The sequence below is a fragment of the Zingiber officinale genome, chromosome 7B, assembly GCF_018446385.1.
Source record: "Zingiber officinale cultivar Zhangliang chromosome 7B, Zo_v1.1, whole genome shotgun sequence".
NCBI classification, from domain to species: domain Eukaryota; kingdom Viridiplantae; phylum Streptophyta; class Magnoliopsida; order Zingiberales; family Zingiberaceae; genus Zingiber; species Zingiber officinale.
In genome coordinates, this window is record NC_055999.1 from 16,953,450 (window position 1) to 16,978,790 (window position 25,341).

The 25,341-nt window shown below is 36.1% G+C and overlaps 1 protein-coding gene across 1 annotated transcript in view; it reads left to right on the forward strand.

Moving 5' to 3' along the window:
* The first annotated feature begins 7,048 nt into the window (after positions 1-7,048).
* The window catches only part of LOC122005422 (chaperone protein dnaJ 20, chloroplastic-like), an 80,583-nt gene continuing 62,290 nt past the window's right edge, over positions 7,049-25,341 (forward strand). Inside the window, exon 1 of the mRNA XM_042560455.1 lies at positions 7,049-7,395. The gene's annotated coding sequence lies outside the window, so the exon portion shown is untranslated. The remainder of the gene's footprint in view (positions 7,396-25,341) is intronic.

Genomic DNA, 25,341 nt, shown 5'->3' on the forward strand with positions numbered 1-25,341 from the left:
CGAAGTCCGCTTGCTCCTTCGTCCATTGATATTGTTCTTTCTTGGCTCCGTGCTGATATGTAGGTGCTACAAAACCGTATTTCATTATTAATAGAATTTCAAAATCTATTTTGAAGAATACCTCCATTCAACATTTCCATTATGTGAAGTTTTTGTCGAATTTTGGGGGGTGAATGCTTATACTGGCAATCGTCTTGATCTTGATGCTTCAGTCGGCGGTTAGTCCTTCTGAGGCGGTTGGGCTCTGATACCACTTGTTGGCGTAGCGGGGTTGGCAAGAGAGGGTTGAATTGCTTGAAATACTAAAATACCCTTCTCATTCTTTCAATTATATTTAAAATGCAACAATAATAATAAAATAAAAGTGACAAAAAATAAGGAAGTGACTCAGGATTTACTTGGTTACAACCTAGATGGTTGTTAATCCAAGGTAGTTGCAAAGCTTTCTAAGAATCTTCTTCTCTGAGGGTGGAGAAGTCTTTTACACACAATGAAAGCTCAAATAGTTGCTAGGAAGTTAATATAAGAGTTGATATTGTTGGTGCGGTTAGAACTAACGGTTTAACTCAAGTTTTGATGAATGACAAAATCAGTTAAGTTAGTTTCATTGTTATGTAACACTCTGATCGAGTGTGTAGGCGAAGCCCGGACAGGTCGATGGGTTGACCGAATGTCTGGCACGAAGCCCAGCTAGGTTGACGGGCCGACCGGATAGTTAGCACGAAGTCCAAACGGGTTGATGGGCTAACCAGACGTTTGGCACGAAGTCCAGTTAGGTCGACGGGTTGACCGGATAGCTGGCACGAAGTTCAGATGGGTCGAAGGGTTGACCGGACGTCTGACAGGTAAGTGAAGGTAAGTCACTGGAGGTGAGTGACTGTGAGGACGCGTTCCCGGGAAGGGAACATTAGGCGTCGATCCGACTTAGATCCATTTCAGATACCTAAGTCGAGATCGTGACTAGATTCCGATCTCGAGGAGACAGAATCTAATTACTATTCTATTGATCTATAAATTATGCTAACATTTTATTTTGCAGGATAATATTATTTGCATTTTACCTCGGACTAACTCTTTCTTGCAGGAGAAGGATATTCTAGAGAAGAGTGGTTTGGGCGCCCGGAAGTGAAAACTTATCTCCTTATCGCGTTGTCATGTGGAGCTTCATGTGTGGATGGGCTACGTCACACTCCAGGTGCCCGGAAGGGATCAGGGCGCCCTGAGCCTCCTATATAAGGAGGGTAATGCCTGGAGCAAAGAACAACAACTCAAGATCTTCCAACAATTACTCTGCCGTGTTACACTCTAGCGACGCTGCAAAGCTCCTCCGACAACGCGCCTCTTTTTCATCTCTTTTTATTGTTGGTATTTTTTAAGCAATTGTACTTTAATCTGTAACATTTCGAATTGCTAGTGGATTGCCCAACGAAAGCACTCGACGAGTACGAGGCTTGGAGTAGGAGTCGCCGAAGGCTCCGAACCAAGTAAAAAAAAATACTTGTCTTAGCATTGTTGTTTTGTTTATTCCGCTGCGTACTGTCGATAATTTTTTTTAATTCCTAACTCCATGGGTTTTTTTATAGCTCTTGGAAATCCTATCCATAGCTTGAGGGAACCAACAAGGGGAATAGAGGGCGCCTCTAGCGAGGCAATAGCGGATAAAGGTTTATCCGCTACCAACGGCTACATTGGCCAGGTCGAGGGCGCCTTCCATAGGCATGGAAGGCGCCTCCCTTACTTATGGAGGGCGGCTTCCATGCCCATGGAAGGCACCCTGCGCTTGAAGGAAGCGGAGGTGAATGGGGTGCCATGGAGGCGCCTTCTATTCCTTTAGAAGGTGCCTTCAGTAGATTCTCCAACCTCCATATGGTCTTTAGCTGCTTCGATCGCCTGGGTGATTGCGACTTACCGAAATAGGACTCACCCGAACCCAATTTCTAGCCTTCTCCTCAAGCAGTCTTCAGCTCCAGCTTCTCGTGCCTCGAACATCATGTACATTCTTCTCGTCCATCGGTGTACTCTTTCACAGTACTTCGTCCTTCGGATACACTTAGCCTGTCGGCTCTCTTACCTTGCCATCCTTCTCGCTAGTTGCGTCTTCCACTCGACTTCCTGTGGTCCTAAGCTCCTACACACATAGACACAGGGATCAAACCAAAACAGAACCTAACCTAACTTGGTTGATCACATCAAAATAACCACGAGGTTTAATAGGTCAGACTAAGTATCTACCCATCGAAATTCGAGAGAGAATTCATGAACTAAAAGAAAAAGATGGAGGTATTCTTTAAGACATATTTTGATTTATTACTAATTATGAAATTTGATTTTGTAGCACTAGAGGACAAAGAAGAATATCAATGGACGAAAAAGGAGTAAGCTGACTTCATGGCTAACGACAAAGCATAATTTCATCTGCTTAGCGTTTTACCATCTCAAGAAGTCAACTAGATCGGAGCCTATGAGTCAGCCAAGGAGCTTTGGAGAAATTCCTGGAACTACACGAAGGGACCTCAAAGGCAAAACTAGCGAGACGGGATATGCTCCGGAATCAGATCAGCAACATTCGATTAGAAGAAGATGAAACCATTGCACACCTTCACTCAAGAATCAAGGAACTCATCACCGGACTCACAAATCTTGGAGAAAAGGTAACCAACCGAGATTCGCTAAGGTACGCGCTAAACGCCTTTCCTAGGACTTCTGAATGGGTATCCTTAGTAGATACCTATTACATCTCTAAGGATCTAGAGGTAAGTACATTAGAAGAGTTATTTTCTATATTTAAAGTTTATGAAACTAGATGTGCAGATCTGAAGAGAGAGCCCAAGAACAACATTGCCTTAAAGGCAAAAATGGATGAACCAAAATCCAAAACGTCCCTCGATGATGACGAAACGTCATTCATGGTAAGAAAATTTTAAAAGTTATTTAAAACTAATAAGTTTAATCAAGTGTAAGGTAAAAGAAGGAAAAGAATAGTAAGATGCCACCACTGCAATAAAGAAGGGCATGTGAAAGACAACTACTCAAAACTAAAGAACAAAGACAAGGACAATGACACAAGCAAAGACGAGAGACCAACCCAAAAAAGGCACAAGAATATAAAGGTGACGTGGGACGAAACTTTATTAGAATCAGAAATTAAAGCCTACGCTAGAGTTGCGCTGATGGCAAGCCACCAAGAAGAAGAAGACGAAACAAGCTTTTCTGCAATGAGCATCGAGAGCATCGATGAAGGGGGAGCAACATCAGAAGAGAGTAGCTCTATAGGGGAAGTCTCAGATAATGAAATCGATAAGGTAAGTCAAGTATGATCTCTGTCACCTGATAAGGTATTTCAGTTTATAAAAATTCTGTCTAAAACTTCCTGTAAATTAGAAATTAAGAATGAAAAATTATTAAAAGAAAATAATGATTTAAAAGGAACCCTAATAACATCTTGTCGATTAGAAGATTTCGAGAAACTGAAAATAGAAAATAAAAATTTAAAAGAACAAATACAAAAATTGAAAAATTTTACATGCCCGAATGTTACTCTTTCAAATTCTTAAAATTTTCAAGGGCTAAATTGGCATTTTAGACACCATAAGGGCAAAATTAGAAAATTATCACATAAAAATGTTCTTAGAAAAATTTTGATCAATCTGGTAGCTAGAACCTATATTGAGTTTCAAAATCATACTTAAATTAAATGCATGAATTATTTTTAAATATTAAAAGTTTTTTTCAAATATTTTTAAATAAATGGCTTTGCATGATTTTCTGTTAGAAATTAATTAGAATTTTTTTTCTGAGAAATAGGATTTCGTCATGGATAGTAAAATTTTCATAATTTTCTGAACACTATATTATTTTTTATGATTTTTCTAACAAAAATTATTTTCTTCAATTTAAAATCACTTTGCATAGTTATTTTTTGCAAACTTTATTTTTCTCTAAACTCTTATCATGTTAACGATCAAAGGAGAAATTTTTAAATTTTTTGGCCGTTGAATTATTTTTCTATAATTTTTCTATAAAAATTCTATTTTCATTCAATTATTGAAAAATAATTTTTCTGTAAAAATATTTTCTCTGTTACATCTTCATAAAATTTTTCCCAAATTTTTTAGCTTGAAAAGTATTTTTAAACATTTTAAAAAAAAATAATTTATTCTTAATTAAATCAATTTCATAATTTCGTGAAAATTTTTTCACAACTTTTGATATTTCTACTTGACTGTTGTAAAAATTTTCAAAATTTTTAACCAATTAAACATAATTCTAATATTATTTTTTTACAAAAATTGTCTATAAATTTCCAGATTTTCGAAATTCAAACTTGATGATTTTTCTGGATGATAGTCGCTAACTTTTTAACCCTTAGACTTTGTTTTCAAATTTATTTCCAAGTCATTTTATGCTTGTCACTATTTTTAATGTGATCAAAGGGGGAGAATTAGAGATTAAGTCTAAGGGGAGGGTACATTAATTTTTGTATATTTTTTTAAATGCAATATATATACTTGTCATTTTTATTACTATTTATTTTTGGTTTACCCTAATTTAACTTGGGATTACTTACATCAAAAAGGGAGAGATTATTAGTACCCCGTGTTAGTTTTGATGTGATTAAACAAGTCAAGTTAGATCCTATTATGTTTTGATCCCCTATGTCTAAGTGTGCAGGAACTTAGGAACATAGAAAGTCGAGTGAAAGACGTAGCTAACGAAAAAATGACACGAGAGAAAGTCAATGGGTTTGGTGTGTTCGAGGGATGAGGCGCTGCGGAAGAGTACGTTGGCGGACGAGAAGGAAGCGTGCTGCAGTTCCGAGGGACGAGAAGCCGGAGCAGAAGGGCGCTTGAGAAGGCCGAAAAATGGGTTCGGGTGAGCCCTATTTCGAACGGCCAAAATCACCCAAGCGAGCAGATCTGGAGCGGAAGACCCGAAGGAAAAGTCAATTGGAGGTTGACTATACTCCGGACGTCCGGACCACCCGAACCCAAGGCGCCCTAGGCTCGCGCCTTGGTCAAGTCGGTTCAGTCCAGTGGGGCGCCTGGAACGGGTCCAGACTCCCAAACCATAAACTTTATTGAAATGCCAGCTGTCATGATCCGTTGTGACGGAGATAAAATTGTATCCCCCACTAGGCACCTGAAACTCTTCCAGGCACCCCAATCAGGGCTATAAATACAGTCCTGATCCTAGAAGCTAAAAATAACACTTGTAAACGATTCCAGTTGAGTTTATCTTTCTAATTGTGAGCTTTAATTGCTATAAGAGGCTTCTCCACCTAAAGAAGACTTTAATGGACTTTTCAACATCTTGGATTAGCAATCATCTAATTGCAAATCAAATAACTCCTTTTGTACCTCTATCTTTAGTTTACTACTTATTACTTTTTATGCGAGTGTTCATCAAGATGTAAAGTTCAACAAAGGTTTTATTTTTTATATATTTGTGCAGGACAATTCATCCCCTCTTGTCGACGGACAAGGGACCAACACCCCTAGCTAGGGGTGGTAATTTATGACCCGACACAAAAACATGACCCGAATGAATAGAAAAAAAATCAGGTTAGGATCATGTCTTATTGGGTTCGGGTTAGGTTCAGGACGACCTGATTGACACTATTGATAAAAGGGTCAGGTTCGGGTCAACCTAAAATGACCCAATTACAACCTACGAACCCATCTATAAATATTTTCGGATTGGATTCAGGATGGATTCTGATTGAGTTCGGGTTAAAATAAGCATATTTTAATAAAATGAGTCTTTTTTGGTCGGGTTTGGGTTGTATTCGGATTGTGGATTTTTTCAGGTCAGGTTTGAGTTAAATACAAATAAACGGGTCGAGTTAGGGTTGAACAATTTGTCCCGAAATATTAATCAAGTCGGGTTCGGGTTTTGGTGTTCCAACCTGTCAACTTGCCAACCTGAATTGTCACCTCTACGAGTCAAAATTGACCACGATCTCCCTTGGGTTCATCTTCCCACCTAGATTATAGTTTTAGATCGAGCCAGGTCACCGGAGGGAGCACGGATCCTCTGGTCTACAATTTGTGGACCAGAGGATGGTCCACTTTATACATTGGTCCATTTTGATGGACCCCATCACTTAAACACATGGGGTCCATCATAATCCACCAATCACGATCAATGGACTATCCTCTGGTTCATAATTTGTGAACCAGAGGATCCCATCTGCACCGGAGGACGTTGGCGGTGGGCAAGTCGCCCCTTGCTCGGCACTATACAGTCCACCCACCGCGCGGCGGCCTCCGGCCACCTAGCTCGACCCAAAATTATAACCTAGGTGAGAAGATGAACATAAGGGAGATCATAGCCAATTTTAACTAGATTCCAGTCACGATCCGACTTGCAAATTACGAAAAAGATTAGGAAAGAACAGGAATTATGGACCTTCACCCCTACCCTAGCCTTCATTCTAACAATCTCCTTGTCTCACTTTCTCAAGCAAGTTCAATCCAGTTGTTCCCTTTGATTTTATGACTTTATCAACTTAGAAGATAACTATCGAATGATTTATTCGTTAACGATCTCAAAAAAGAACAATTCGATTTCCTAATTAAAAAAATATAAAAAATAATATATTAAGATAAATAAAATAATTTAATTTAATATTTACAATGCTTTAATAAATATTATACAAGAGGGGATAAAATGGATAGAATTGCTTGTTAAAAATCTTAATTTGTCAGTAAAATTAGAATTATTTAAAATTTTTATAATAATATATTTTATTCCATCATATTCAATCATGAACATGTAGATGAGAAATGATTTACTCCAGTTGAACGTGCCTCGATCTTGATCGTTCATTTACAAAACACGATAATGATCTAAACCACACTTGGACGAGCACAGCCGTCCGATTTATCCCAAAGTCCAAGCATCAAACGCACTGCTCGGCGGTGCGGGCGCGGCGGGCGCGGCGCAAGCGGCCGCCCCAGGTCTCCTCGCCGGTGTTCGCCACGGCGGACCTCCTCCCGAGTCCGTCGAGCTGCATGTCCCAGTTCCCGAACGCAGTGACTCCGGCCTCCTGCTTGCGAGGGCGGCCCTCGCGGAAGGCCGTGGCGGCGCCGACAGTGGCGGCCCAGCGGTCCCCGGTGAGGGAGAGGTCGTAGTTGCGGCGGCGGACGGGATCAGAGAGCACCTCGTAGGCCTCGCGCGCCTCCATGAAGCGCTCAGCGTATCGGCGCTCCTCCCCCGCGGAGCGGCACGCGTCCGGGTGCCACAGCAGGGCCAGCCGACGGTACGCGCTCCGGATCTCGTTGGCCCCCGCGGTGTTGGACACGGAGAGCAGGTCGTACATGGTGGTGGTCGGCGCCGGAGCGCTGACCACTGCTGCGGAGGCGGAGATGGAGAAGCTGCGCCTGAGCCGAGGAGTTCTGGGGCTGGCGGCGACGGCGGGAGAAACGGGAGAAACGAGTGAAAACATGATTGGTCTGCTCGCTGCTCGGCAAGTAAACAATCGAGATGAGCAAATTGGAGTGAATCGCTTGGAAGAAGATCCCTGCATTATATAGACTTTTATTCATTCAGTTTCTTAGGGATTTAGCCAAGCGATCGAGGCGGCTACGGACTCTGATGGTGACTTCAAAGTTGAAATGTTATTATAAAAAGACAAAAAAAAAAAAAAAAAGTTTGAAGGAGAAGATATATTTTTTTAAGAAAAGCACAGTAGCCACGTCATACTTTGCATGTCGCAGGGCTTCTAGAACCTCCAACTATTCATTAAATTTTTTTTTTTTGAAAAAATCAAATAATTAAAATAATTATTTTAGTTTAATTTGATATTTTAATTTTAAGTTTAATTTGAGTTTTTACTTAATTCAAATTTATTCATTTAAATATTAACAAATTGAATATCTACGTGCTTAATTTTATTTATTTATTTATTTAATGAATTGTTTAAGTAATATTATGTATATTAATGAATAAATATAAAAAAAATTCTTATCCAGCTACAGTCCTAGTTTTAAATATTATAATTAACAAATCTATGATTTAAAATGTACAGCATACAACTCAAATTATTACTTGTTGATGCAAACTATTAAATTATTACACGAGGTTTGTCTTGATACACTCCTACTTACCTAACCTATGTACTTTCTTTTAATTTTACTCCACCTAACCTAGTAAAGTAATTGTGAACATATTTTATAGATTAATTAATCCTTTCATCTACCTCACAACTCTTTTTCTTTTGCCTATTTGATTAATTCGCATTTTAAAAGCTTTTTTACTTGTGAAAATGTGAGTTGGAGACCCTAGCAAGAAGTTGTACTAAACTTGTCGACTTGAATGCCAATTATTCTCCTCATGTAACACAAAAGAACAGACCCACGAGTCCAAAGCGTTTTGCAGGTAGTCAACTTAAAGATTAAAGAGCAATCATTTTCCTCATTAAATAACAAAAATAGACTATAATAATATTTTTCATTAATTTTTATTTCGCTCCTGAAGTTTGACGAGTAAGCAATCGACTGTAATCACGTTTTCTTTTGCTGTTTCGATTATTATTTTTCTCCTCATTCAATATAATTTTAATATAATTATTACGATATATGAAAATTTAAAAAATTAAAAATGATAAAATCGCGTACACGTGTCTATCGTCCTTTGGATTCAGCGAGTACCTGGCTCGTAACCGTGATCTAATTTGTAGATTTGCGCCGTCGCTGTCGGTGGTTGGAATTCTGAAGGAATCCAATTGAGAACAAACAAAACATCGAACCGATCTTTCCACTACGCTTGGATTGGTGGTCGTATATTTTTGAAGCAAACTACAAACACTTTGGAAAAGTTTGTGAAAGTGATTTTGATCTCGTTGGACTAGAGAACGCCAAATAAGACCTTGAGTATTTCGTCATCTGCCATTTCAATATATTACGATTTTTTAATTTGCTAGAGAATTCCATTAGAATCTTCCATTGGCAATTTGATAGAAGTGTGAAACTTCACGGCAAATTAAGTCCGGCTTACCTTTCTAAAGGTTAGAATTCTATTTAATTTTACTAGCTAGGTTTTTTGAAGTAGCTAAGAGAAGAACGGTGAGCGAAGGAAGTTCTATATATATCGTAAAGGCAAAATGCTTAGGGAACATGTTCCTTCCGTAAGACCACAAATTATGTAAAAAATATCTCTATAATATAATTGTAAGAATAAACCCTATTTAATTTTACTACATTAAATAGGGTTTAATTAAGATTTAATGTCAAATATATAATTAGATACTAATAATCATCCACCAAGCACAAAAATGTACATTTGATAAGATATATATACGCGCAAATGATTTAATATTTTTGGAGAACAAATTAAAGGTGTTTTTTAAAAAGAAATTTCCTTTTTAAAAAAATATTCCGATCCGTCCCTAGGCCACCACAAAGGAGGTAAATCATGAGTGATTATTAACCATTAGTACAGTGGTCAAAGCATGAAAAAACATACTCGGACATGCCAAATTTCAACCTCATAACTTAATAAGATAATATCTCATCTTTCAACTATTGTACCGTCCTGATTATTGAAAATTTGAACAAATAATTATAAAATTAAAACTTCACAAAGTTAGGCCTCAAAACCATATATACAAGAGGGGAAATGAAAAATATCAAGATTTGTAGGAGATCTCAATGACCTCCATGAATAAGTTCAGTCTTCTGTCCTAATAATCACGTGTGCTCGTGTCCCCTTATCAATCTTGCGGGTAAGATCATATCTTAAGGATATAGTGTACATCATGAGGATATCATCTTAAGGATGTCATGATCGTCCGATTAATAAGAAAATATGAAGACACGTGATTATTGGGACGGCAGATCTGACTCTCATAAATCGACTACTTGATTCCTGTTATAGATTTCGAAATCCAATTTTAAGATTCGGAGATCTTTCCATTGAGCCGCCTCGAGCCAATCATAATTACTCGATCGTAGCCGTCCCCAACCACCAAGTGGTTGAATGGAATTAATTAGGGAGTTCTAGAATGATTCCGTTGTTGATTAGTTTTTTTAATAAACAAATTTAAAGTATTTTAGAAAAGGGATGAACAAGTGCAAAATGATCTTTTTATCATTTAGGAATCAATCTTTTCCATTTTGATAACTCTAGATCATGTAGTGATAACTCGGCTATGCCCTAAAGACCTGTTTTTCCATGTACGTAAAGAGGAGAAAAGGCCCCAAGCAAGGTACAATGATAAGTAAGATTGAATAAATAGTTAATGAAATCAAATTAACCGATCTAAATTAAAAGTTTAGTTAATTTAAAATTTTTAAAAAATATATTAGTTATTTATGTTAAATTGGTTCGATTTCGATTTTAAAAATCAAAATTTGATTAAATTGAATAAATCAATATTTTTAGCTAAATCGATCCTCAAACACGTGACGATGGCAAGTGACACGATATGATCGTGTTAAATGATGAACTTCTCCACGCGGGACATGATCTTGTCAAATGGCAGGTCAGCACTTGCTAAGCACATATTTTTAAAAAGTAAATAGAAATATATTATTGTTAAAAATTTACTTAATTTAATAAAAATTAAATTAATTAATATTTTATTAATTTAATTTATTTACTTTCAATTAAATTAATTTGATTGGTTCGATTTTACACCAATAGTTGTTGATTGGATTCTCAACTGAAACATGCATAATTCTATTTGGACGAAAACTAGGTGAAATAATACGAAATACGATCATCCAGGTGGGACTGGCAAATGGGTTGAGTTGCCTAATTTTTTATTGGGTTGCTTTCGGAGGAAAAAGTTTGTGGAGTTGCGCTTGGCTCAACTGATCAGCCATTCCATACTAACAATGACATTTAATGTAAATGTATAAGAGTAGAGATGGTTTTAAGGGCATTTTGATGTGACTTGCAATGAATATCTGATAAAATTAATCAACTAATTAATTTGAAATATTTCAGAATTAATTTTTGCCCCGAATGAAGGGGAACTTAAAACCCCGGGCCGCATTTGATTAATTTTATCAGATATTCATAACAAGTCACATCAAAATGCCCTTAAAACAATCACCACTCCTAACATTTATTAGATCATTGTTAAAATATGGAATGGCTCATCAGTGGAGCCAAATGCAACTTCACAAACTTGTTCCTCCCAAGCAAACCAATAAAAAAATTAAACTCAAGTCAACTCATTTGCTAAGTTGTCCAGCAGGGTGTAGCTTTGATTTAAAATGATCTTGATTGGCACCGGCTCCTTGGCTGATTAATTTGGAAATGACCAATTGTCTCTCTTTAGATTTTTCTTGATTTAATATGATAGAGGACTCTTTATATATTTTTGTCAACTTACTCTAAAGTTTTTTGACATCTTAATATTATGATTTTACTTAAAATATTACTCGGCAATAAATTGACTAACAATTTGGTATCATTGACCTCGCTTCTTTGAACTTACTCCTTGCTCCAATGGCTCCTCTTCATGAGTTTGCTTTTGAATCTCTTAGAGCTTCAAATCTCTCCATTAGAGTAAACCAATGCTCTATCTCCATCATAAAGAAGTTTTCGATCCTTGATTTTCAAGAATCGAAGCTCGTCAATGCAAATGGTGGAGGCATCCTTGTATCGAATCCGAGTTCATCTTGAAATTCCATCTTGAAGTTGAACTTGTTGATGATAGCCTTTAGCTTGTTAAAATTAGGGCTTCAACTTTTTCTTCCTCTAACTCGTTGTCCTTCCGGCGATGAGTCCGATGAAGAGCAACCTCGCTTTGATACCACTTGTTGGAACACTTCAAAGCTAGAGGGGGGATGAATAGCTCGTCTCGCTTGCTTGCTTGCTTCGTAGATGTTGTTGCAGCGGATAAACTTGAAGTAAATCTCCCCAATGCTAACACAAGGATTTACTTGGTATCTACCTGAAATAAGATGACTAATTCAAGGATCAGGTTCTCTCACACACATTCATTATGAATACACTCCTTCTCGGAAACACTCTGGAGGCAAAGAAGCCTCATACAAGCTCTCAATACAACAAGAAGAAAAGAGAAGTAAATACAAATGAAGTCTTACCAGATTTACAACAATGAAACCCTAGCTAACTTCTCCATCTTGCTTGGGAATGCTTCTTGACCTTGAAAGTGCAACAATACTTGTCTCCAAGAAGCTTCAAGAACCGGCAGTGATGATTTGAGCTTGGTGAAGAGAGTGAGAGAGAAGAGATATTGAAACAGTGCACGCCAAACCCTTTTATCGGGCTCACAACAGCTAATTTTCAAGCGTAATCGATTACCCTAATCAATTACGCCTTCCTAATAGTTTAGCCTAATTGATTAGGAAGCTTTCTGTTGGCACGGGAGTGGCTCGTAAGCGATTAAGCCTCCTTACTTAATCACTTACCAAACATTTTGTTCTCACAGAATAGAGCTTAATCAATTAAACTAATCGATTAAACCTTGCTAAATCAATTAAGGTAAGCGATTCAGCTCCCTTCTGTTTCTTGAGATTCCAAGCTTAAGCGATTAAAGTAATCGCTTAAGCTATGGTAATCAATTAGCCTAATCAATTACCAAACCCCTAACTTCTAAACCCAAGTCTAGGGTTCCTTTACCCAACATTCGGTCAACTGTGACCTATTGGGAATCCTCCTTGCCTAGCATCTGGTCAACATTGGCCTGCTAGGACTTTTTCACCAAGTGTTTGGTCAACGCTTTGACCCACTTAGACTTTTCTCATCGTGCTAAGTGTCCGATCAACCTTAACCCACTTGAACTTCCACCTCGTGTTAGGTGTCTGATCCTCCATGACCCACTTGAACTTCGAAAACACCAGGTGTCCGATCAACCTTGATCCACCTAGATTTCCTCATGCCTGACTTCACTAACCAAGACTTTTCATCACATAGCTTTATTCATTAGAATTTCCATTTGCCTACCTTCACTCATTAGGGCTTTTCACCTGGCCTCACTTAGTAGGATTTTCATCTGCCTAGCTTCATCCACTAGGACTTTCCATCACCTACCTTCACTCACTAAGATTTTCATCTAGTTTCACTCACTAGGATTTTTCAACTGTCTAGCTTCTCTCACCAGGACTTTCACACCAAGTATCCAGTCAACATTGACCCACTTGGGTTTTCTTCTTCTGCCAACCTTCTCGTTAGTCTTTCCCTTGCCCAACCTCTAGTTAGGACTTCCCAGTCAAGTATTCAGTCAACCTTGACCTACTTGACTCTTCTTCTTATTGAACTGGTCAATCTTGACCAATCTCTCCAATTGGACAATTGTACTTGTAATTTTCATATCTTGTCAAACATCAAAGCTCAAATATTAATACTCAAAGTTGAGCCAACTTAAGCTTAGTCAAACTGGTCAACCTAGACCTAGAGAAATTGTACCAACATAGTCAACCCTTTTGCAAGGGGTGGTTGATATCACAGTCGAAAGAATCTCGATCCTGACTGTGTCCAAATCGAGAGAGTTTTGGCCTTGAAAAAGAAATGGATGATACGATATATACTCAACAATGTACTCAGCTTCTGTTGTAGAATCAGCGACTATGTCTTACTTTGAACTCTTCCAGCTCACAGCACCACCATTTAAGCAAAATACATAACCTGATTGTGATTTGTACTCATCCTTGTCAGTTTGGAAGCTAGCATCGGTATAACCTTTTACAGTGAGCTCTTCATTGCCTCCAAAGATCAAGAAATAATCTTGAATTCTCCCCAAGTACTTAAGAATATTCTTGACTACTATCTAGTGACCTTCACCTAGATTTGACTGCTATCTGCTCGTCATGCTTAATGCATACTAGACATCTGGGTGAGTACAAAGCATAGCGTACATGATAAACTTTATAGCAGATGTATAAGGAATCTGATCCATGCGGTTCCTTTCTTCCTTAGAAAAAGGGAATTAAGTCCATGTGACATTGGCAGGAATCCTTTCTTGGAATGCTATATGGAAAAATGTTTAAGCACCTTGTCAACATATGTACTCTGACTTAGACCAAGTAATCTCCTAGATCTATCTCTATAGATATTGATGCCTAAAATGTAGGTTGCTTCACCTAAGTCCTTCATTGAGAAACAATTCCCAAGCCAAGTCTTCACTGACTGAAGAGTAGGGATATCATTTCCAATAAGAAGTATGTCATCTACATACAATATGAAAAAGATGACTGTGCTCCCACTAACCCTTTTGTAGACACAAGGTTCATCTTCATTCTTGATGAAACCAAACACTTTGATTGCATCATCGAATCAAAGATTCCAGCTTCTAGAAGCTTGCTTTAATCCATAAATGGATTGTTGTAACTTACATACCTTTTTAGCATGCTCTGGATCGACAAAACCCTCAGGTTGTGTCTTGTACACATCCTCGAGTAGATTTCCATTAAGAAATACGATTTTGAGATCCATCTACTAGATCCCATAATCATGGTAAGCTGCAATAGTAAGTAAAATTTGAATAGACTTCAGCATCGTAATTGGTGAAAAGGTTTCATCATAGTTTATACCATGAATCTGCTTAAATCCTTTAGCCACCAATCTATCTTTATAGGTATGCAAAATACCATCCATGTTGTTGGTGTAGTTTACACTAATGGTCTAACTCAGGTTTTGATAAATGACAAGTAAGTTAAGTTAGGTTCTATTGTGATCTAACCACATGATTAAATGTACAGTACGAAGTCTGGATAGGTCGACAGGCCGACCAGATATCTGGCAGGAAACCCAGCTAGGTCAATAGGTCGACCAGATAGCTGGTACGAAGTCCAGATAGGTCGACGGACTGACTGGATATCTAGCAAGAAATTCAACTAAGTCGATTGACCGACCAAATATAAGCAAGAAGTCCAGCTAGGTTAACGGGCTGACCAGATAGCTGGCATGAAGTCCAGACAAGTCGACGAGCTGACCGGATGTTTGTCAAATTAGTAAGTTAAGGTAAGTTACTGGAGGAGAGTGACCAAGTGAGGACGCGTTCTGGTTGAAGGAACAGTAGACGTTGGTCCAGTTTAGGTCCATTTAAGATCCCTAAGATGAGACCCTGACTAGTTCTTAATCTTGGGAGGACAGGAACTAATTACTACTATATTATTATTAAATTATCCTAATACTTGTTTTGTAGATTATTTGGGCTAACGTTGTTTTACAGGACAAAAGGTGAAAAGTTGCCTTCAGATGAACAGTGTTTGAATACGCCTTCAAGCAGTGAAGGCGCCTTCATACTGTTCATAGAAGGTGCCTTCCATTGCTATGGAAGGTGCCTTTTGCAGGATAAATTTTGGCCGAAGTCGTCGAGGCGCCTTCCTTGGCTATGGAAGGATGGAAGGCATCTTCCATGCCTTTTATAAGGCTGTCTCGAGAAGGCATTGGAAGTACACCGATATATGAGCTACTGCACGTGCATTTAAGCTTCCGACTATTCCAGGCTTCTGCTACGACTCTGCTGCAAAGCTACTGTGCCCGACGATTGTTCCAAGGACTTCTGATCACGGCCGGTAGACCAACATTGACACACGAACGCTTCCACATTCAAACTCTAAGTGTCGGTAACAAACTTCTGCAAACGGAAAGTGTAGCCTGTTACACTTTCCAAATTATTCTCTGTATTCGATTCCCTCTTCCTGGGGTACAAGAAGAGGTCTTCAGTAGATTACCCATCGATAGGTCTGCAGGACCTGGGTCTTGGAGTAGGAGTTGCCGAAAGCTCCGAACCAAGTAAATCGCTTGCCTTTTCTGGTGTTGGCTTTTCGTTTTAATTTTCCGCTCCGTACTTTACTCTGTTTTTAAATCCGAAAAGAAAAGTTTTGAAAACCACGTAATTCACCCCCCCCCTCTCACATGCGATCGATCCAACAAATGGTATCAGAGCAGGTTGCACTCTGATTTGGTGCAACCACCAAACAAGCCGGGGGAATCACTTTTAGATTTCTTTGCATTCTAGTTAACTTGGTAAAACTTTTCAAATAATTTTTTTCGTTCGATTTTAATTTGAGATTGGTGCAACACCTCTCAAATTTTTCTATATTTTCATATTTATATCTTAAACTCTACTAATCCAAGACCAAGTCTTGGTACCTTATTTAGTTTATCTTTTGATCACTCAAATGGCACAACTTGAAGGGTATAGCACCGTTCGTCCTCCCCTATTCAACTGTGACAACTTCCCATACTGGAAGAAACGGATGGAGGTATACCTCAAGACCGACTTCGACCAGTGGTTCAACATCACCAGAGGCTACGAGGCTCCCGTCGACATCGCTGGAATTCCATTGGACCCAGAACAGTGGAATCCAAAATGAAGAAGAAGGCTCAGATCGACTTCAAGGCTCTCAACACACTCTAGTGCAGGCTAAGAAAGGAAGAATTGAACCGCGTGGGCCCACACAAAAATGTAAAGGAGATGTGGGATAAACTTATCAAATTGCACGAGGGAACCAATGATGCGAAGGTAACAAAAAGGGATCTTTATTTAAATAAATTATTTAACATAAAAATATAGGAAGGAGAATATACAAGTCAACTACATGTGAGGATAAAAGACATCCTCAATGGACTTCACACCATCGGCCACCATGTGGAAAATCATGACCTGATAAGGTATGCCCTAAACGTGTTTCCTCGAAATGCACTGTGGGCATCCATCGTAGATGCCTATAAAATTTTTAAGAACCTATCTAAATTAAAACTAGATGAATTATTTTATGAACTTCAACTCCATGAACATACTAACTCAAAGCAGGTCGAGAAAGGTGTTGCTCTTCTTACAGGAACCTCAAAAGAAGCTAAACATAAGAACAAACTAGAATCAGAAGTTGAGTCTAACCAAGACTCAGATGATGAAGAATACCTGCTGAACCTGGTAAGAAAGATGTTCACTAGGAGAAAGAAGAATTTTAGCAAAAAGGACCTGCAGAAGATCAACTCCACCACCAACTCTAACAACAAGAATGTGACCTGCTTTGGGTGTAACAAAAAGGGGCACTACAAGACTGACTGCCCAAATCTGAAGAAGAAGAAGAAGGCCCTCAAAGTAACGTGGGGCGAATCGTTCGGAGATGAATCAGACGGTGGAGAACCGAAGCACTCCAACTACCTCGCACTGATGGCTTACGAAACATAATCGGAGAACGGATCAAAAGACGGATCTGAATCTGAATCAAGTCATGAGTCCGTACTCGTTTCTAAAGGTTCCAATGAGGTATATTTTCATTTAAGCAAAAGATTTTTCAAAATTATTGCATGTTTAAATAAGAAATTAACTAACTTTGAAAATTATATAAATGAACTAACAGGAGAAAATAACAAACTGTTGGATCGGAATAGTGCAATAGAGGGGTGGGGGTGAATATCGCGCTTTTAAAACTTTTCTTTTATTCATTAAAAAACAAAGTCGTGCAGCGAAAAAATAAAGAACAGTTCGGTTACTTGGTTCAGAGCCTAGGTCGACTCCTACTCCAAGGTCCACGATCCTTGACCGCACCGAGGGCAATCCACTAAAACCCTTCTTTTCGAAAGCCTCGGAAAGAAGCAGTGCGAACAATATGCAAGATAGTAACACTCTACTATCTTGTAAGAATTTAAGTACAATACAAGCTTTTCTTAAAATAAAATATACCGACAATAATTGTAGATGAAGCTTGGTCGGCACCTCTGGATAGAACAGCTTGCGAATCGTAGAGCAGTAGCAGAGGCTTGCACATAGATGATTTTCAAAGCAGAATAGCGTTGTCCGCTCTCTTTTATAAGAATCGTCGACGTTCGGTCGACCGATCCCTGAGTTCGATTGATCAAACCAACTCCCTTCCATCTTCGCTGAGATCTGATGCTGATTTGATCTTCAGCATTAACTGATCATTAAGGGTTTGGTCGACCGATCCTCCTTTTCGGTCGATCGAACAGGATCCTTCCTTGTTCGTCGAGCTTTTCTGAGATTCGTATTACTGCTGCATTTATGAGGTGATCATTCGGTCGACCGATCAGCGTAGCTTCCTTCCTTGCTTCTGATCGATCTGAACTGTGCTGAAGCATCAGGGTTCGGTCGACCGATTTTGCTTCGATCGGAGTGTGCTCTGCTTTGGTCTGAACTGAACTCTGATCTGAGTCAAGCTGGTTCGGTCGACCGATCCCTACGTTCGGTCGATCAATTCGGCTGAACCTGCAATACAGAGTTAAACAAAGTATCCTTGCAACACAAAGGTTAGCATAGTAATATATAATGCATGAGTAATATTAAACAATAGAACTATCTTGATCTCAACTTGGAAACCTTCCCGGTTTCTTCAGTTGGATCAGCGACCATAGGTTGTTCCCTTCAGGAACTCGACCTCTCTGTCGCTCCTCCAGTTATTTATCTCAACCTACCTGCCAAACATTGATCCTCCAGATCTTGTTTGGACTTTTCATTTAGCCTTGATCGGCTTGCCAGGACTTTTCTTTTGATTTTCGGTCCTCCAAACCTCTCTATCACACAGCTAAGCGTTGGGTCCTCTCGATCCACTTGGACTTTCACCTGGGTTCCATGATTTGCTAAGACTTCTCCTGCCTAGCCTCCAACTAGGACATCCCCGGTTGAGTAAATAGTCTGCACACTTAGTCAACTTGTTAGATCACAACAAGACTTAACTTGAACCTTTGTCAACATTAAAACTAAGGTTTGATTCTGGTGCAACCTGCACCAACAATCTCCCCCTTTTTGATGTTTGACAACCAAGGTTCAAAGTTAAGTTAAAAAGTATAGAAATAAATAAGCAAGCATTTTCACTCTCCCCGTGAGTTGAATAACTCCCCCTGAATTCATTATCTCTCCCCCTTTGACACACATCAAAAATAGGGGAAGCTTACAAATATCTTTAAAAAGGAAAGCATAAGCTAATTATCTTTAAAAAAATTTAGAGGGAAAGGTTTTCTTTTAAAATTTTAAGAAGTTATAGGTCAAAAAAATATCTAAGAGTAAAATGAGAATTTTGAACACTCTATAAGGTTTGAAAAATTGAATTTGAAAAGTGAAACAAAATTTCTGAAAAAAAATCGTAAAGTAAAAGTGTGAAAGATTTAAAGAGTATAAATATTCTTAAAATATAGCAAAGTTATAGTTATTCTTAAGAAAATAATTTGAACATTTGAGTGCAAAGTTTAAATTATTAAAATTTTAACAAAGTTAAAATTTTGAAAATTTGGTAAAGTAAAATTTTAATAAAGCTTTAGCTAGAATAAAATTTTTAGAAAATTTTAGTAAAGAAAAAAATTGAAAAATTACTAAGGAAATAAATTTGAATAAATAGAAGAAATAAAACTTTTCTAAATTCATAAGCTCCCCCTAAAATTGATAATTCCTAAAAGTCCAAGCATGGGTTAAGAACTAAAAAGAAAGTCCTTATGATGAAATTCGAACTTTCGTACAAAACTAACTACCACAAGATAGAAGCTATTGACTCAGATTGGTCAATTTGAGCATTTGGGACTAACTAGGTTGTTACTAGCTAGTAAACTCAAACTGATCAATGTATATTGTTTAAAGTTCAGATTTATAGCGATGCACTGACTTAAGCATTTGAAATCTTAGGCTAAGTCCTAAACATCCCACCCATTCTAGGTTGCACAAGCAATGGATCCTACTGTGCTTGTGAGATGTTGGCTCCTAAAACTATAGGATCATGCAATTCTACGGTAGGATCTAGGCTACTGCAGAAAGAAAAATATTTTGAAAGAATTTTGGAAACAAAATTTTGAAAGGGGAAAGTTTACAAAATTAATTTTGAAAAACTACTAAGTAATATTTTTAAAAATATGTTAAGAAGACTACTCTATAAAACACATCCCTAATTGTCTTTTTAAGTTACTAAATTCAGCTTCAGGTAATGGTTTAGTAAAAATATCAGCTAAGTTTGATTTTGATTCAATATAGTTAAGTTCAATATTCCCTTTGGAGACATAATCCCTTATGAAATGATGTTTATCTTCTATATGCTTAGTTTTAGAATGATGTACTAGATTTATAGAACTTATATTATCAATGTAAGTTTTTACATTCTTATATTCAAGATTAAAGTCTTTTAAGGTATGGGGCATCCATAGCAATTGAGCTACACATTCGCCCATTGCTATGTATTAGGCTTCAGTGGTAGATAAGGTAACACAATGTTGCTTATGACTAAACCAACTAACTAGAGATGATCCTAGCAATTGACATCCTCCACTAGTACTCTTTCAGTCTAACTTACACCCGACATAATCCAAATCAGAATATCCAACTAAGTTAAATTGTGATATTCTAGGATACCACATTCCTACATTAATAGTTCCTTTTAGATATTTAATAATTCTTTTAACCAAAGATAAATGGGACTCTTTTGCACAACTTTGATAGCGAGCACACATACTTACTGCAAATAAAATGTTAGGTCTGCTTGCAGAAGTAGAGTAGGCTACCTATCATGCTTCAATAATATTTTAAGTCAACTGATTTACCATTTTCGTCACTATCTAGATTAGTGTTACTTACCATAGGTGTTTTAATTTCTTTTAAGTTTTCCATACCAAATTTTCTAAGTAGGTTCTTTGTGTATTTAGTTTGATATACATAGTTACCATCTTTAGTTTGTTTGATTTGAAGGCCCAAAAAATAATTTAATTCTCCAAATAAACTCATTTCAAATTCATTTTCCATTAAGGTTATAAATTCTTTTAAGAATTTTGAGTTTGTTGAACCAAATACTATATCATCTACATAGACCTGGGCTATGAAAATGTCAGAATTAAGGGTTTTAATGAAAAGTTTAGGGTCAATTTGACCTTCTTTAAACCCTTTCGAATTTAGAAAACTAGACAGTCTTTCATACTATGCCCTCAGTGCTTGTTTCAAACCATATAATGCCCTTTTTAGTTTAAAAACATAGTTTGGGTTTTCGAGATCTTCAAAACCGGGCGATTGACTTATGTAAACTTCTTCTTTAATTTGTCTATTTAAGAAAGCGTATTTAACATCCATTTGGTATAATTTGAATCCTTTATATACTGCGTAGGCTAGCAATATTCTAATTGATTCAAGTCTAGCTACCGGGGGCATAAGTCTCGTCGTAATCTAGTCCTTCGACTTGACTAAACCCTTTAGCAACTAGTCGGGCTTTATTCCTTATGATTTCTCCTTGATCATCTAATTTATTTCAAAACACTCATTTGGTGTCAATGACTGTCTTTCCTTTTGGTGGAGGGACTAGATCCCAAACTTGATTTCTTTCAAATTGATCTAACTCTTCTTGCATCAAAATTATCCAATCGGGCTCTAACAATGCATCATTAAGGGTTTTAGGTTCAATTGTGGATATTAGTGCTATTTGACTTAAGTTCCTAAAGGCGGATCTTGTTTGAACCCTTAATTCAGGATTACCTATGATTTGGTCAATCGGATGATTAGGGTTTGATTTTAATATTTGTGGATTAGAATTTTCAGGCTGTTTGGTTTGTGTTAATTGTTCCTCTTCCTCTTGATTAGTTGAACCTTGTAGAGTAATAGTTATGATATTATTTTCATCAAAAGTTACATTGGTGGTTTCTTCAATTTTCAAAGTGCTCTTGTTATAAACCCTATAGGCTCTATTTGTAGATGAATAACCAAGAAAAATAAATTCCTTATTGAGTCCTTAAAGTGAATTTCCCTAAGTAATCTTTAAGGTTGAAAATATGCACATTACATCCAAATACTTTAAAATATTTTATGTTAGGAATTTTATTAAAATAAATTTCATAAGATATTTTATTTTGACTTTTGTTAATTATAATTTTATTTTGGACATAACAAGTTGTATTAATAGTTTCAGCTCAAAAATATTTAGGTAAATTTTTGTTGATCCCTAGTCATATGTTTGGAACAACCGTTGTCTAAGATCCATTTATCCAGAGCTTTGGATTCCTACACAAAACGTAGGATTTAAACCAAAGTTTGGTTAAAGGATGAATTTAATTAAGTAGGTAAATTTTTAGAATTTGAGTTTTAATTAAGTTTTAATTAAGTAATATTAATTAAGTTTTTTTTTAAATATTAATTAAGTTTTAATTTTTTTAAAAAAAGTTTTAGAATTAAAAATTTAATTAAGTTTTAAAATAATTTTAATTAAGTTTTTAAAATTAATTTGGTTAAGTTTTAAAATTAATTTTAATTAAGATTCGAAATAAACTTTAATTAAGTTTTTCTAAATTAATTTTAATTAAGTTTTGAAATTAACTTTAAATAATTTTAATTAAGTTGTTAAATTAATTTTAATTAAGTTTTTAAAATAATTTAATTAAGTTTCAAAATAATTTAATTAAGTTTAAAAATATTTTTAATTAAGTTTAAAATAATTTTAATTAAGTTTTAAAATAATTTAATTAAGTTTTAATAATTTTAACGTTAAGTTTTTAAGTTTAAAATAATTTTAATTTTTAATAATTTTAACATTAAGCTTTTAATTTTAAAATAATTTTAATTTTTTAATAATTTTAATTAGGTTATAAGAATAATTTTAATATTTTTAATTAAGTTTAAAATAATTTTTAGTTAAGTTTTAAAATTAAGTTTTTAATTAAGTTGAAAATAATTTTAATTAATTTTTTAAAAATAATTTTAATTAGGTTTTAATGATAATTTTAATATTTTTAATTAAGTTTAAATTTTAATTAAGTTTAAAATGATTTTGGTTAAGTTTTAAAATTAAGTTTTAAAATAAGTTTAATTAAGTTTTAAAATAATTTTAATTAGGTTTTAAATTTTTAAGATAATTTTAATAATTTTAATTAAGTTTGAAAATAATTTTAATTAAGTTTTAATAATTTAATTAAGTTTTAAATTTTTAAGATAATTTTAATTAAGTTTTAAAATAATTTTAATTAAATTTGAAAATAACTTTAATAATTTTAATTAAGTTTTAAAATAATTTTAATTAAGTTTTAAAATAATTTTAATTAAATTTGAAAATAACTTTAATAATTTTAATTAAGTTTTAAATTTTTAATAAAGTTTTAAATTTTTAAGGTAATTTTAATTAAGTTTTTGATTAAGTTTAAGTTTAAAATAAGTTTTTAATTAAGTTTTAAAATAAGTTTTAATTAAGTTTTAAAATAATTGTAGTTAGGTTTTAAATTTTTAAGATAATTTTAATTAAGTTTTAAAATACTTTTAATTAAGTTTTAAATTAATTTTAATTAGGTTTTAAATTAATTTTGATTAAGTTTTTAATTTGAATTTGAAAAAAGTTATTGAACCCATGTTAGATTCAAACTTAGCTTTGGGTTAATGAAACAGGCTTTCCAAGGATAAGTTTTCAGTTCAGTGGGGAGGCGTATGACCTTCTTGTATATCAACGGTGGACTACTTGCTTAATACTTTCCAAAATACTCCTGCCCCAAAACTTAATACTATGTTTTGGTCTAACTAGCCCATGTTTAACTGGGGTAGCTTCGGTCAGATCTACTAAGTCTAGTGCACCAGGTAGAATACACAAGATTTAGCCTAGACATGTCTTCGACGAAGCTTCCTTGACGTACTATCATCCCAATCCATTCTGGTGCTATGTTATAGGGTTTGGAAACCTTTTTAACTAACCATTCTAAGCTAAGTAAACTAAACCTACTCCTAATCATGGAAGGTAGATTGATAAAGTTGGTTGAATCATTTTTCTACTTGCTCCCCCTGAGTCATAGCTTAGATATGGTCTATATAAGTAATGAATCAGACTTTTAGGGATCAAGTAGAGATTTGGTTTAATTGGTTTGATTAAATATTTTATTTGGACTCATGCTTGGACTTGACTTCTAACATTTTGACTAATTAATGACAAATATGATTTTTTTTTTTGTTTGATTTGGTTTATAGCCAAGTCCTGATTTGTTGTACATGACTCGTTGCGATCCAAGTACCATATTTAAACACTTGGATCCCAGTTCGAACTTTTCCAATGTTTTCTTGAGTCGCTCGACTTGACCTTTCAAGTTGAAATTTTCTTCCTCAAGTTTTGCAACTTGAGTTGAAGTTCCGACTTGAAGTTGGTTAGTCAAGTCACTCAAGTTAACTTGCTTCTTAAGATGGTCTATTTCCTTAACTAGCAAGTTATTTTATTTTTTGAATTTTGATAAATTTTTAAATAAACATTTAACAACTTTAAGTAAATTTGACTTCGAATAAATCATTACCATATTTGGACCTTTGGAAACAGATGCAGATCTGTGGCTTCTCTCGAACTCGATGTCGACCTCGGAATCACTGTAGTTTCCGAACTTGTACTCTTCCTCGGAATCGGATTCTTCGTTTCTTGCCATAAAGGCAAGATGGCTGGAATGCTTCGGTTCTTCTGCATCGGATTCCTTGGAGGATGACTCGTCCCATATCGCATAGAGGGCTTTCTTTCTTCTTGTCGACTTGGGCCTTTCTTCCTTCCGATTGGGCATTCATTTTTGAAATACCCTTTCTTGTTTCATCCGTAACAAATCATTTCCGATTTGTTTCCCATCTAGTTTAGTGGTGTCTTCTTGGCACTTCTTCTGAATTTCTTCTTTGTCAGTAATCCAGACCATGTTGACTAGTTCTTCTTCATTTATTGAGTCAGAGTCTGACTCACTTTATGACTCGATCTTTGTTTTTGATTTAATTTCTTTGCTCGGACCTGCATACAAAGCAACTCCTTTCTCGACTTGACTCAAGTTAGCTTGTTCGTGTAGTTCTAATTTACAAAATAACTCATCTAGTTTGAGAATTGAAAGATCCTTAGAAACTTTGTAAGCATCTACAATTGATGCCCACAAAGCATTCCGCGGAAAAGCATTTAGTGCATACCTTATTATGTCACGGTTTTCCAGATTGTGTCCGATCAAATGGAGGTCGTTGAGAATGTCCTTTAGTCGCCCGTGTAGATGCGAAGCCGTTTCTCCAGGAAGCATTTTAATGTAAATAAATTGTTTAATAAAAGGTCTCTTTTACTTACCTTTGACTCGTCGATCCCCTCATGTATCTTTACCAGGCAGTCTCACAGTTCTTTAGCATTGTCGTAGGGGGCCGACTCAGTTCAACTCCTCCATTGTGAGCCCGCAATGAATGGTGTTGATTGCCTTATAGTTTAGTTGTGCCTTCTTGATCATTGGGGGAGTCCAGTCTTCTAGTTCTAGTGGTATTCCATCTTTTGTTGGAGGTGTGTAGCCTTTTAGTATTGTAAACCACAGTTCGATATCAGACTTAAGGTAACACTCCATCCTGTTCTTCCAATAGCTGAAGTTCTCCCCTTTGAATAGAAGAGGTCGGACGGTGCTGTATCCTTCTTGGAAGGAATTTGACATCCTTGACTACAAGAAAAAAATAACAAAACAAATTTCCAA